We start from the raw sequence: 15,621 nt of genomic DNA, 5'->3' as shown, positions 1-15,621 counted from the left end.
CTCAGGTCATGATCTCGGGCTGTGAGATCGAGCCCCACATCCAGCTCTGTGCTGGGTTTGGAGCATGCTTAAGATTCTCTCTCCTTCTGCCCCAACTCTTAAAAAAAAAAAAAAGAGTGGAAACTATCTTTGTAAATACAATTTCAATGGTTGTTTGCTGAAGGAAGCAGGTTAGTGTGGTGGAACAGCCAATGATAAGCATGGAACAGAGGAAACAGAGGGCCGGCAGATGAGATAAATGTAAATGAGAGACCAATGATCGATTTGGGGTATGGAGTGTCCTGTGCTTCACAAAAATCCCAGGAACCAGGGCTATAAAGAGTAGGAGGAATACAGCTGCACACCTTTTCTCTCTGTGTGTGTACAATGCATATAAACACATAAAATAATATACATATACAAATACAGAAACATGAGAACATAAATTGGAGGGGAGTAATTAGAGTCAAATTGTTCTAAGTATCTGCATTTGACTGGAAAGTGGTAGCAGTATTGATATATATTAGATCTGAATAAATATAAATTACATGTTCTTTTGTGTAGGGTAACCAGAAAAGGATTAGTAGAGGAATGCATAACTAATAAGATAAGAGGAAGGAAAAATAGAATATTAAAAAATATTCAGGCTATTTAAATGTAAAAATTAAAGTTTATAAAAAATATATACAAAACAAAAACAGGAGAAATGGACAACATATTGTAAGATGTTACATGTATACCCAAATATATAAAAATCTAATTAATTGTAACTAGACTACATATTATACAAAAAAGCATAATAAGATGATAAAAAGATGAATAGAGTGAGTTTTTTTAAGGAACAATATGCTCCTATTAGACATATTTTAAGATGAAGAAATGTGTATCATTCAAACACTAATAAAGAGAAAGCTGTTATATCACTCTACACTGGACAAAACAGGCTTCCTTAAAAGGGAGGGGAGGTTACTAGCAATAAAGAGGGGAAATTGATCAGAATATATAACAATTATTTCAATTTAAATATGAGCAACCAAGATATATTAGCATTTTTGTCATCTACGTGAAATGGTGAGATGTACATTACTTCCTGTTTTCTAAACTAATGGTCTGTATAAGGCAAAATATTCTCCATTATCAGAAAAGGATGTCTTTTCAACCTCAAGGTAAGAAATTACACTATGTGAGCTCTCTTGTGCACTTAGTTCCAAGATTATCTGTTTCAATGATTCTGAGTTTCCATGGTCTTATCTTATGGAGAAGGTAAAGCCATTTTCACTGTTCTAAATGGAAAATCCTGTGGCAGGTGTTTTGGTTAGCCTGGTATGGGGCATGGCAGAGAAAAGAATGTGACTTCAAAGTAGCAAGCAGCATACCTAAAAGGTATTAAAGTGACCAAATTTAGGAAAAACAGAAAAGCCAATGCAATTGTTTAGTCCAGGCATCAGCATATCCTAATTTAAAACTGAATTGAAACAGCCTATGGGAAGTTACTGGAGATGGGGGAGTTCACCTGCTGGTTGACTTTTTTTTTTTTAAGTGTGGTTGATACCCAAGGTTACGTTATTCTCAGGTATACAGCATAGCTATTCAACAATTCTATACATTATGCCATGCTCACCACAAGTAGAGCTTCCACGTGTCCCCATACATCACTGGTACAGTACCACTGACTACTATTCTCTATGCTGTACCTTTTATTCCCATGACTGTAGTGATCTTATCTTGAATGAGGATGTCATTGTTGAAGAGTGTCAATAAAGATGGATGAGACAGGGCACCTGGGTGGCTCAGTGGGTTAAGCCGCTGCCTTCGGCTCAGGTCATGATCTCAGGGTCCTGGGATCGAGTCCCGCATCGGGCTCTCTGCTCAGCAGGGAGCCTGCTTCCCTCTCTCTCTCTCTCTGCCTGCCTCTCTGTCTACTTGTGATCTCTGTCTGTCAAATAAACAAATTAAAAAAAAAAAGATAGATGAGACAATCTGAAATTATGAAGACAGGGGAAAAAACCATTGTCTTTCTTGGTAATGATATATAATTCAAAGAACCTCTCTGATGCAAACTAATAAAAAGGGGACTATAAATTTGAAAACATAAGTCAAAATTGTACACAGGAGAAAAACAGAAATATCTGCATAAATATACTAAAGCAAGATATAACCCCACAAGCTATTATTTCCAAATACTTCTGTTGCTTTGAACTATAATCGTTAATATGAATCATCATTAATCACATTCTTTTATCATTTTCTAAGAGGTAAGCATATTAGGGGGAACACTTTGAACTGTCCTTTAGAAATATGAAATAGTTGAGCCTTTCTATTATCCTTTCTCACTGGAATAATTTCCATTACTGGTGATACTTTAAAAATTTTTGCTTTTTCTCTATAATATGATTTTTGTTGTTTCTTATTTCTCTCACTGACATATAATTAACACACAGTGAAAGGCGAAAATCTTACGTGTACTCGTTTGAGGCACTAATATCTCACTTTGGAGTAATATATTTTTACAAAATAGAACTATTATCAGAATATAAAATTATTCTTCTCCAGTGTAATAGTCCTTTTCTAAACAGCCATAAACTAAAGAATAATAAATGGTCCTCACTAATAGTTTTCTTCTTTCCCTTCCTGAAGGATTATTTCTCCAGGCACTGGTCTTCTGTGTGGGATTCCCAGGTGACAGAACCATGGAAAGCTGCAGGTACTCTTAGACCCTGTTCTCTGCCTGGTCTGCGGCCCAGCAACGTACTCTCTGCTGAGGGGCTCTGTCTGCCTTCCTGCAGGAGTCCATACACTGCGCCCAAACTGGCCCAAATTGTTCATCAACAATTGGAACTTCCGGTTCCCATCTCATGGGAGATTTGAATCAGGAATCAAGAAAATTCAGAAGGCTCTTCTCCCACAGGCCCCCAGGAGTATTTCTAGCACTAAACGATAAGTCCATCCTCCTCTGGTAAGAGAAGCCTGAGTCTGGAAAACTGCTTGGAGTTCTCTGCATGATGGCGCCTCTCCTCCGCTCTCGTGTCTGAAATTAGCACCTGGGTTTACTTCCAGCATGAAAGGAATCTATTCAAAGCACCACCCCTCCCCAGTCACTTTCATACAAAACTCACAGGTGTCTTTACTTGGGCCTATCTCTTTTTTTCTAACCCCAGCCACAAAACCTATTCTTTTCTAGCCTGACTACAACCCACATCCCAGATGAGCTGCAGACAGAGTCCTGTCAAAAAACCTGCTGCCTTCTGGTTGACCTGGCCAAACATTGACCCCCACCCCACACCGAGCCATGGGTGCAGCTGTAACCCTCTCCTACCCTTAAGAACCCCTTAAAAGGCCCAGCTTGTCAGAAACTTGGGGCAGACATTTCTCTAGATGTCTGGTCCCCCTCCCCCATGGACAGTGAACCCTGTCCTGCTTGTGGCTCTACTCTTTGCAATTCTTTGACCCCAATCTCACGGGGCCACCCTAACCCAGCAGAAAACCCATCCCTTCCTTGGGCCCATGATTGAAAAGGGGGAGAGAGAGAGAAGGCTACATATTGAGAATGTGATTCTCTAGAAATGGAGATTTTTCTTATTCTAAGCTAATCCTAACCAGAGGTTAGCTCAAGTGCTAAGTCCAGATTTGATCTCTGAACTCTTTAAAGCCCATCCTGAACCATGGTTTTTACTACTAATTCTCAGACTTTGATGATCTTGATTCCAGAAGTTCTGATTTTAATTTCTAGGTCAGGCCCAGAAATCTATTTTTTTCCTCAAGGACTCTTAGTGATTTTGCTTAGGAAATAGCAAGAACACACAGTTGGAAAATACTACTTTAAACTCAACTCACTTCTTTGAAGCTTTTAATTTCCTTAAACATAAATCTCTTAACCATTCTACATATACCATTTACACATCATTATGCCATGTGAGTGAACACAAAGACAACCAGTTCTTCACCCCTTAAAACTCTCCAGAAAAGAAATATACAAGATTATTAGTAACATTTATTGTTTGGGGATTATTAGAAGTCTGGAGAAGGAATATCTCACTAGAGAAAGACAATGTTATATTCTGTATAAGTAATTCTGTTTTGTAAAGATGAATTACTCCAAAGTGAGACATTAGTAACTCAGACAAGTAATAAATACCAAAAAGAAATTGAAAGTGTAAATATAGACATTGCTGTACCTGAAGAAGAACCAGTTCTGAATGAATGGAATTTGATTAGAAAATTTAGAAAATAGTGTGTGCAAAAGGAATCCATACATTGCAGGTAAATGTTAATATTTAACCAGTTAGCTTGAAAAAGAGATTGTAAAGCCTTAAAATAAATAATTTAATTCAGTAATTTCTGGTATCATGGTTACTATAAAATTATCATTATAAAATGTATTTATTAAGGATGTATATTTGGGGGCATGTGAGTGGCTTAGTTGATCTTGATCTCTTGATCTCAGCTCAGGTCTTGATCTCAAGGTCATGAGTTCAAGCCCCATGTTGGACTCCACTCGGGGCATGGAGCCTACTTAAAAAAAAAAAAAAAAAGAATGTATATTTGGGAAATAGTCTTTTTTTTGAAGAGAGAATTCTAATAGATACAGAAAACAGCAAATGTATTTTGCTTCACAATTTTTAATATAAGTTTTTTTTTCTGGTGTACAAAATTTGCATAGCTAGGTAGTTAGAAGAACATTTTAATACCTAACTTTCAAAATTCATTTTTATGATTTAATTGTACCTTTTAACCTGTATTGATAAGTCATGTGTAAAGATCACTTTTGGACAACAAATCAATGTCTTAATTCAAAGGACATTAAGAAAATATATATTGTGGGGTACCTGGGTTGCTTAGTTAGTTAACTATCCAACTCTTGGTTTCAGCTCAGGTCATGGTCTCATGGGTCATGAGATAAAGCCCCAGGCCAGGCTCCATGCTCAGTGGAGAGGCTGCTTGAGGATTCTCTCCCTCTGCTCTTCTCCCACTCATGCGCTCTCTAAAATAAGTATTCAAAAAAAGATAAAATACATACTGTGTCAATATAACGCAGTTGAACAGATGTGTCAACTTTAAAAAAATTCAAATGAAACCACCATCTGAATTGCTTATCTTACATGAAATTATAATGTTGCTTAGTAGAATTGTGATAATTTGACCTAATATTTTAACTGTGGCTAAAATTCTCCTGAAATATATAACATAGGAAAAGAAAGAAGAAAAGAATTGGTTCTGAGCAGGGTCAATGATGAAGGACAAGACACAAAATAAATAGAGGAAGATGTGAAGTTAACAATCATTATTTAATATTTTTGTTTTAGTACCTTTTTCACTTTCCTCTTTTGCCTCTTTTTTTTTTTTTTCAGTAAGTTCATACTAACCAGGATACAAATAAGGTCCACACCTTATATTTGGTTATGTCTCTTAATTTAAAAAAAAAATATTGTATTTATTTACTTGACAGGATCACAAGTAGACAGAGAGGCAGGAAGGGGGCGGAGGAAGCAGGTTCCCTGCTGAGCAGAGAGCCCAATGCTGCTATGCTGCAATGCGGGGCTTGATCCCAGGACCCTGAGATCATGACCTGAGCCAAAGGCAGAGGCTTTAACCCACTGAGCCACCCAGGCGCCCCATGTCTCTTAATTTTATGGCACAAAATGTGATTTATCTTTGTCAATGTTCCATGCACACATGAGAAAAAATGGTATGTTGCCATTGTTTGGTAGAGTGACCTGTCGATTAGGTCAAGATAGTTGAAAGTTTTTAATTCTGCTACATTTTCACAGAATTTCTTTCTACTTGTTCTGTCAATTACTAAGACATTGGTATTAAATTCTCTCACTGTAATTGTGGATTTATCTATTTCTTCTTTCAGATTTATCAGTTTTACATCTTGTATTTGTATACTCTGTTGTTTGGTGCATAAAAATTTAGTATTGTTTCTTCTTCTTGATAAATTGACCCCATTATCATTATGAAATGACCCTTTTTATCCTTGGTTGTATTTTACACTCTAATCTAATTTGCCTGATAGTAACATAGCTACTCATTCTTTAAATTAGTTGCTGCATGGCATATTTTTCTCATTTTGTTGCTTTTAGTCAATTTTTTCTTTTTTATATTTGTAATGTTGGGTGTGGTTTTTATATTCAATTTGAAAATCTCTGGCTTTTAATTCAGTCATTTGGACTGTTACTAATGATACGTTTGTATTTAAATCTACCAGCCTGCTATTTCTTGGGGGGCCTTTTTGGGAGGTCTTGTTTGGTCTTAATTTTGGAATAATTCAGTAGGTTTCATAATTCTGTTTTATTTCTTGATGTATGCTTAGCCAAACATTTATAGTGTACATCTTTAATGTGTTTCAAATTATATTCAAGAAATATACCATTTTAGGTACAGATTAAGAATCATACAGTAATATACTTCCATTTAATAGCTCTTCCTTCCCTTTGTAATATTCTTGTTATGCATATTACTTACACATATGCTAAGAAACCCTCATACATCTTATGTTGTCACTGACTACATGTCATTATTTTTGCTACATCTTATTACTTTTGCCAATTATTACTTTTGCAATTATCTTCTTTTTTTTTTCACAGTGTATAATTCAACTTTATTTTATTTGATATTTCTTATCTACAGTCATAGGTGAGATAGGCTAGGACTATCAAGTTTGAGTATTAATCTTATGCTGGCCTTTAAAACTCAACTGAACATCTTTCCATCTTATCCCAAGGTCTGAAGCAGCTTATACAATAATTAAAAATTATAACTCATCTATTTGTTGGGCTGGATATGACAGCTACAAGTAGTGTTCACCTTGTGACCATTCAGTGGAACTGTATACATGTGATCTGCACATTTTTCCATGTATATTTTAATAAAAGTAGTTTAAATAAAACAACATGATTTTTCAGGGGCACCGGGGTGGCTCGGTTGGTCAAGCCTCTGCCTTCGGCTCAGGTCATGATCCCAGGGTCCCGGGATCGAATCCTGCATCTGGCTCCCTGCTTTGCGCAGGGCCCGCTTCTCCCTCTCTGCCTGCCATTCCCCCTGCTTGTTGCAATTATCTTCTGAAGAGATTTTTAAGTAAAGAGAGAAAGTGTTATATTTATATGCTTTTCATTCCTCAGATAGATCCAGATTTGAATCTGCTGCATTTCCATTGTGATTGTAAGACTTTTTCAACCTTTCTTGTAGTGCACATCTGTTGGTGATAAAATCTTACAGTTTTTGTAGGTCTGAAGACATCTTCATCTCACTTTTGTTTCTTAAATATTTTTTGCCGAATGAAGAATTCTAGATCAACAGTTTCTTTCTTGCTCTTTTTTCCCCCTTCCTTCTTTCCTTCCCCTCCCCCTCCCTCTCTTCTTTCTTTCTTACCTTTTTCCCTCCCTCCCTTCCTTCCTTCTTCCTCCCCTTCCTCCCCATCTCTCCCTTCCCCCTCCCTTCCTCCTTCCTTCCTTCCTCCCCTCCTTCCCTCTTTCTTTCTTTCTTCCCCCTCCTTTATCTCTCCCTCTTTTCCTTCTTTCTTTCCTCCCTTCCTACCTTCCTTCCTTCCTTCCCATCTCTCCTTTCTTCCTCCCCTTTTCCCTTCCTTCCTCCCTTCCTTCCTCTCTCTTCATTTTCTTTTCAAATTTCCCTACTTTAAAGAAGTTACTCCACTATCTTCTGGCTGGTATTATTTCCATTGACAGGTTTCCTGTCATTCTTTTCCTTGCTCAGTGGTACGTAACACATCTTTCTCTTTCACAGTGTTCTCTGTATATCCAATGTTTTTTTCTCCCCACTCAATATATCTAAATTAGGCCTTGTTGCCAGTCATTTGTAAGATTGATGAAAACACCCAACACTAAGAAGACATTAAAGATGGGGTACCATGGTGACTCAGTGGGTTGAGTGTCTGACTCTTGGTTTCAGCTCAGGTCATGACCTCATGGGTTGTGAGATCGAGCTCCACATTGGGGTACACACTCAGAAGGGGGTCTGCTTGAAGATTTTCTTCTGTCCCTCCCCCAATTCACACATGCACTCTCTCTTTCTAATAAGTAAATCTTAAAAAAGAAAAGACATTAAAGAAAGCCTTATTATTATCTCCAAACTCATCAAGTTGTATACATTAAATGTGTACAATTTTTATATGTCAATCATACCTCAATAAAGTGGTCTTTAAAAAAACAAACACTATTTTTCACTTCATTTCTCTTTTGCAAGGGAGTAAGATGTCATCAATACTTACCCTGAATCAGTGTCAAGGGAAGAGAGTTCAACAAAGACAGGACATGGGGAAGAGAAACAAAATGTACTGATGGCATCTTTTGTGCCACCTATAAGGTAAATAACAGATGACCTTATTTCATCCAACTGTCATGTTAGTGAGCAGTCATAATATCAACACTACTTTAAAAATGAAGAAAGCAGGACCCTGAGGGATGGAATGATCCATCCAGAGTATGCAACTAGTGACTTGCAGAGCTAGGATGTCAGCCCAGGTGTGCTGATGGAAACCCCAATGCCCCACAGCCTTAAGTTGTTACTGTTCACTCCTTTCCAAAAGTGGTTGTGGCTATAAAGACAGGCCAAGTGCCCACAAGTCACTCCTACTGGATCCCCAAATTCACAGAGATGCTATGTCCTGCTCACCCTCTGCCTTCTTTATATCCCTAATCCCCTTTTCATCTTTCTGCAGTATCTGTATGGACAGGGAGAAAAATCAACTATCTGCATAAATGCTATCAAGAACCCAGATTTCACGAAAGGTCAAGCTTCATCTAAATATTCAGGACAGACACCAGGGCTAAGTAGGACTTTATACAAGTTTAGCAACAACCACATGCAGAGTGCTGAGCTCGACAAGTTAGAGACAGGGCACTATCACTCCTTCAACCTCTCTTGGCCTCAGTTTGCTCCTGTCCTCTGAGAAATGGAGAAGAAAATAATGCACCCTAATCTACTGAGGGCTCAGATCTGTCTGCTCTTTAACAATTGTGACCCTTGGGCAAGTCCCTTTCTCAGGGTCTCATGTTTCCCACAGTATCCTGAGCCACAAATCTGTGTCAATTAAGAGTGTGTTTGAGGGGCACCCATGTGGCTCAGTAGGTTAAGTACTCGACTCTTCATTCTGACTTGGGTCATGATCTCAGGGTCATAGAGCCCTGCACTGGGCTCCTTGCTCAGCAGGGAGTCTACTGGAGATTCTCTCTCTCTCTCTCTGTGTCCCTCCCCCACCTCTCTCAAATAAATAAATCTTTTTTAAAAAGAGTATATTTGAAATCATGTGCTAGGTGCTAAATGGAGGTAAGTGGTAAATCTTCAACACATCCAATTACACTGATGTGGACTGTTGATCCCGCCTGCCTGATAGGTTACATGACACAGCTTGGTGGTAAAGAACTTGACCCCGGAGCCAGAGTTCCCAGATTAGATATTGGCTCTGCTATTTACTACCTGCACAATCTTGGCAAATAGCTTAAATCCTATGCTCCCTAGTTTCCTCATATGTAATGTGAGGACAATAATAATATTTAAATCATATGGTTATTGTAAAGATTAGATGAGTAAATATACATGAAGGGCATAAAAGTGTGCCTGGCAAAAGTACTGGTTATGTTAGAATGCTCAGTAGGGGTTACCCTCAGCACACAAGAGGAGAGGTGAGGAAGGCAGCACAAGGGAGGACTTCAGGTCCTGAAAGAAAAAATCTGTCTTTTAATATAGGTGCTAGTTTCACAGTATATTTAGTGTGTGAAGATTCATCATACTGCCTGCTGAATATATTTTCAGTTTCTGTGCATTATATTTCTTAAAAATATATTTTTAAAAATAGAGCCTGGAAATCAGTAAAAACTCCTGGGAGGTCTGCAGATCTCTAAAGGCTGTGGAATTAGTAAGGTCCAAGCCTATATGTCCAGGGAGGAAACAGAAACCACTAATATCTGGGTTAGAGATGGGAGTAAAGAGAAACTTGTACTAAGGTGTATACAAACATACATAGGATATGCCAAATTTTAGGTAGAAAATAAAATTGTAGGTTGTGGGTAGAAAATGGAAAGAACCAGGAGGGATCTAGTGGCCAGGAAGGTTTTGCTAGACTGGATCTTGGGGGATAGGGATTAGGTTCACCTCCCTCATTTTTGGCCCTCTCACATTCCAGAACGCTTTGTCACTGTCACTGATGAATTTTAAGAAATGTATACCCAATTATGCTCATATTGTGCATACCAGCACATTTTCATCAAACAAAAATGTTCCTTCCTGTCCCTTCCCAGTTAATCCACTCATTTTTTTTTTTTAATTCCAGTACGGTTAACATACAGTGATCTATTAGTTTCAGATGTACAATTCTGGTATCTTATACAATAGATGAATTTAGCCTATTCCATGGCCTTATTGAAGTGGGGTCATACATATCTTACGAACTTTAAACTAGTACCATTCTGTCTTCATACTGTAATTTTGTAATTTTACACAAAGTATTGAACTTGTATAGTAAGCTCTCCAAATTTATATTTCCTCTTCAATAATTTTTGGCTATTTTAGGTTTTTCATGTTTCCATATGAATTTTAGAATCAGTCCATCAAATTCTACAAAAACGAACAAAAATTGCCTGTTAAGATATGTCAAATATATAGATCAATTAAAGGAGAATTGATATCTTGAGTCTACTGCCCAACCTACCAGATACATTTTCCATTTATTTTGGTTCTTTTTCTTTCAACAATGTTCTACAATATTTGGTGTATAGATTTTGCATATATTTTATTAGATATATCTATGCTATTATTATTACTGTTTTTTAATTTCAGTTTTATGATTGTTGTTAGTATGTGGATGTACATTTGATTTTTGTATTTTGATCTTTTGAGGGAATTGCCCATTTAATCTAAGTTATCAAGTTTCCTGGCATTAGGATATCCATAATATTTTCTTATTATTATCTGGATGTCTGCGAATTCTGTAATTACATCATTTCTCTCATTCTGATTGTGATTATTTGTCTTCTCTCTTGTATCCTGATGAGACTGTGACTCATATCAGTCTCCCCAAAAAGCCTGCTTTTGCGTTCCATTACAGGTGATCCTTTAACAGCATGGATTTGAATTGTGTGGGTCTCCTTATACATTTATTTTTTTCAGTGAATGCAGTACAGCACTCGTTATATTTTCTGTTCCTTGTGATTTTCTTTTTTCTTTTTTTTTTTTTAAATATTTTTTATTTATTTATTTGACAGAGAGAGAGATCACAAGTAGGCAGAGAGGCAGGCATAGAGAGGAGGAAGCAGGCTCCCCGCTGAGCAGGGAGCCCGATGCGGGACTCGATCCCAGGACCCTGGGATCATGACCTGAGCCGAAGGCAGCGGCTTAACCCACTGAGCCACCCAGGCTCCCTCCTTGTGATTTTCTTAAAAATATTTTCTTTTCCCTAACTTACTTTATTGGAAGAATACAGTATATAATACATATACAAAATATGTGTTAAAAATATGTGTTAATTGACTATGTTATCAGTAAGGTTTTCAGTCAACAGCAGGCTATTAGTGGTTAAGTTTTGGGGGAGTAAAAAGTTATATGCAGATTTTCAGCTGCATGGGGGATTGGCACCTCTGACCCCCACGATGTTCAACAGTCAACTATATTTTCTCTATTTTTTTTTCCATTTGATTTCTTTTCTGAATGATCGTTTCCTTTCTTCTGTTTGCCAAGAGTTTTTTTTTCCTTTTTCTAGTTTCTTAAGATGAAAAGTGAGTTATTGACTTATGACATTTCATCCTTTCCAATAAAGGTATTTAGTGCCTCATATTTCCCTCTAAGTACTATTTTAGAGGCAATCCACAAATTTAGGTATGTTATATTTTCATTTTCATTCAGTTCATAATACTTTATTTCCCTTTTGATTTTTTTCTTTGACCAGTGGATTATTTAAAGGCTGTATTTCCAAATATTGGGGGATTGTCCAGATAACTTTTGTTACTAATTTCTAACTCAGTGCTGTTGTGCTCAGAAAACGCAACTTAATCTTTTAAATTTATTAAGACTTGTTTTATGACCCCTGAATATGACCTTCCTTGGTAAATATTTTACATGCACTTAGAAAGAATATGTCCTGTCATCTTTGGGTGGAATGTTCTACAAATGCGAAATAGGCTAAGTTGGTTGGGAGTGATGATGTTCAAATCTATCTACTATATTCTGGCTGATTGCTTATGTCTTTATTCAATTAATTACTAAGAGATAGGACTGAAATTTCCAACTACAATTGTGAATTTGTCTAGTTCTCCTTATAGTTCTATCAGTTTTTGCTTCATACATTTTGAATTTCAGCTACTGGGTATGTAAACTTTTAGGATTACATCCTCTTAATATATTGACCCCTTTAGCATTATGAAGTGTTTTTCTTTATTCCTTGTAATTATTCTTAGTTCTGAAATATATTTTGACTAGTATTATTATAGTTCCTTCAGTTTCATTTTTAATTGTGTCTGCTATATTTTTTTTCATTCTTTAAACCAATTTGTGTCTTTATTTTTAGAGCGTGTTTCTTGTAGGTAGTATAAAGTTGGGCTGTGCTTTATTATCCAATATGACAACCTATTCTTTTAACTGGTGTTTAGATCATTTATAGTTAATATGATTGTTTTACATTGTTAAATTAAGCCTATCATCTCAATTTTGTTTTCTATGTGTCCTATCTTTTGTTATCTTTTCCTTTTTTCTGATTTCAATTGGGTTAGTTGTATATTTGTTGTGATTTCATTTTATCCTTTTTTTGGACCATAAGTGACAACTGTTTTGTTATTTTAGTGTATTATTTAACATTTCTACTATATACTTTTAGTTTGTCCCAATCTACCTGCAAGTAATATAACACTTCATGAGCAGTATGAGAGCCTTACAATATATTCATAATTATGAAAAATATTATTTTTAATATTACGTTTTACTATTATATTAATATTATATTTTAATATTATATGTATTATATTTTAATATTTTAATATTATGCCTTATGGTCCCTCCAGTGACTGGCTTGGCCTACCTTTCACAGGTATAATTATGGATGGTATGACCTTCTTCAAACAGCCATATCCAGGAACTCACCAAGGATTTCCTTAGATAAGCAATCTCAAAGCAATATGAGACATTCAATCAGGCTTCCTCTTGGTCACATCAACAAAATCCAGAGCCAGTGTCTGCTGGTAATTTTTTGGCACCCCCTGAAACAAAAAGAGTATCATTAATCAGAACATACCTCCCAAAGGACTATATTTCTAGATGGTCCAGTCTTCGAAGCCCATGCTTAAGGGGGTTCACTGAATATGCAGCATCAATGGCTTCCCCAATGTTCTTTATGCACTGATTCTCTTAGCTGATTTAAAAATCCAGCCCTATTTCCATGTTTATGTGTTTCCAATCAGCTCTCATTGTCAGGACATAGGATGGGTCCTTTCGAACACCCAAAATTAAGGGTTAAGATAAAATTTTGATTTGTCTAAAATAGTGATTTAAAAAGTTGGTTTTTTTTTTCTAGTGCAGACTTTTTTTTTTTTTTTTTGTCAAAATGAAAGTTGGTTAAATAGAAGGCAATTATATGCTGCCTTCCTGCAGGCATCACAAATCATGAACTAGCTCAAAGAACAGTTTAGAAGGGAGAGCCAAGCAGGAGGGGCAGCACAACACAGTGGTTTTAAGTGTGGACTCTGAAATCAGAATACCTGGGCTTGAGTTATGACTTCTGAGTTATGAACTTTTGAGTTATGAATGAAAACTAAGTAGCTCTTTTGTTTGTTTGTTAGATATTTTGGCTTTCTTTTAGGTATAAAAGAAAGAAGTTAAAAACTCCTTTTTGTTTTGTTTTGAGGATAGAAAAATGTGTGCTTCAAAACAGCTCTCCTGCTTTAAAATATTGATATCAGCCTTTGTATGAAGATGCTGTCTTAGTCAGTGAAAAGAGTCCAAGAGGGTGTGGTGACATGGGATGCATCGATGTGGTGAAGGTATAAGTCATGATGGGTGTGCAGTCTATTGTCAACAAAGTTATGAAACTCCTCGTGGAGTAAAAGAGGTATAGTCCTTCAGGAAACTGAAGAAGATTCCATATAACCGTCTCAGGGATTACCTGAGATCTTTCACAAATCCAGATTTGCATGAATAAGTGTTGGACGGTAACTGAGTGAATTCCTAGAGAAATCTGTGATTTTTAGTCCCATCAACTCAGAAAAACATTATTTCCCTGTGGCAGAAAAGTATTAGAACCTCTCTAATCCATTTAAAGCACAAGTTAACATTATAGTGAACTCTAATTTACCAATTTTTAATTTAATGCCTTTTTGTGTGTCTTGCCTGAAAAACCTTTGCATAACGAAAATCGGTTATCTTCTGTTCCTTCTAGAACTTTATAGTTTCTACTTTTACATGTATGTCCATGACCTATTTCAAGTTGATTTTTGTATATGGTGTGAACTATGGATTAAAGTTCTTCTTGTTGTTGTTGTTTGCATATGGATTTCCAATTATTCCAGTTATTTGTTGAAAAGACTACCATTTGTCCATTGAGTTACCTTGACGACTTCGTTGAAAATCTGTTGCCCATATATGCATGGTTTGGTTTCTAGACTCTCTATCTTGTTCCATTGACATATCTATTCCTATACCAATACCACAGGCTTGATTATTCTAACTTTATAAGCCTTGAAATAAGGTAATATGAATCTTCCTCTTTTTTTCCCTAAAGGTTTTCTGTTTATTCTAGGTCTTTTGCATTTCCATATAAATTTTTGAGTCAGCTTGTCAATTTCTACAAAAATTCATCCTGGAATTTTTTGTGGGTGATGAGATTGAATACACACATCAATTTGAGGGGAATTAATGTTTTAACACTGAGTCTTTCCATCCATAAACACAGTGTCTCTTTCCATTTACTTAGATATTTTGCAAGAGCCACTTTTTAACAAGTTTCTTTTTTTTTATTAATTCAGTTAGTTAACATACAGTGTAACATTAGTTTCAGGTGTACAATATAGTGATTCGGCATTTCCATACATCACTTGGTGCTCATCACAAGTTCACTCCTTAATCTCCATCACCTGTTTCACCCATTTCCACCCCCCACCCACTTTGGGTTTATTTTTTCAGTTTGTTCTCTATAGTTAGGAGTCTGTTTTCTAGTTTGCCTCTTTCTTTTTTTCATTCTCTGCTCATTTCTTAAATTCCCCACAAAGGCCACTTACTAAGTCTATTAGGTTTTCTGTAGTTTTTGAGATCTTATGTGTAGAAGACCATGTTGTCTGCAAATAGAGACAATTCGATTTCTTCCTTTCCCAAATGTATGCACTACTCCCCTACCACTTCCTTTTTTGTTTTCCCTACTGCAGTAGCTAAGATCACCAGCATGGAGTTCACTAGGAAGAACAAAGCATACAGCTTTGACTTTCAGAAAAAAGAAAAAAATGCTTGGGGGCATTTAGTCTTTCACCATTAAATATGATGACTAGATTTTTTTTTTATAGATGCCTTGTAGCAATAGGAGGAAGCTGTCCTTTATTTATAGCTTGCTGAGTTTTTATTCTAAGTAGATGTGGAATTTTGTCAAATAATTTTCCTGGATCTATTGAAATGATCATATAGTTATTTATTTATTTATTTAGGCTACTGACA

The sequence above is a fragment of the Neovison vison genome, chromosome 1 (genome assembly GCF_020171115.1).
Source record: "Neovison vison isolate M4711 chromosome 1, ASM_NN_V1, whole genome shotgun sequence".
NCBI lineage: Eukaryota > Metazoa > Chordata > Mammalia > Carnivora > Mustelidae > Neogale > Neogale vison.
The sequence above is the reverse complement of the archived record's forward strand: the minus strand, read 5'-3'. Positions refer to the sequence as shown.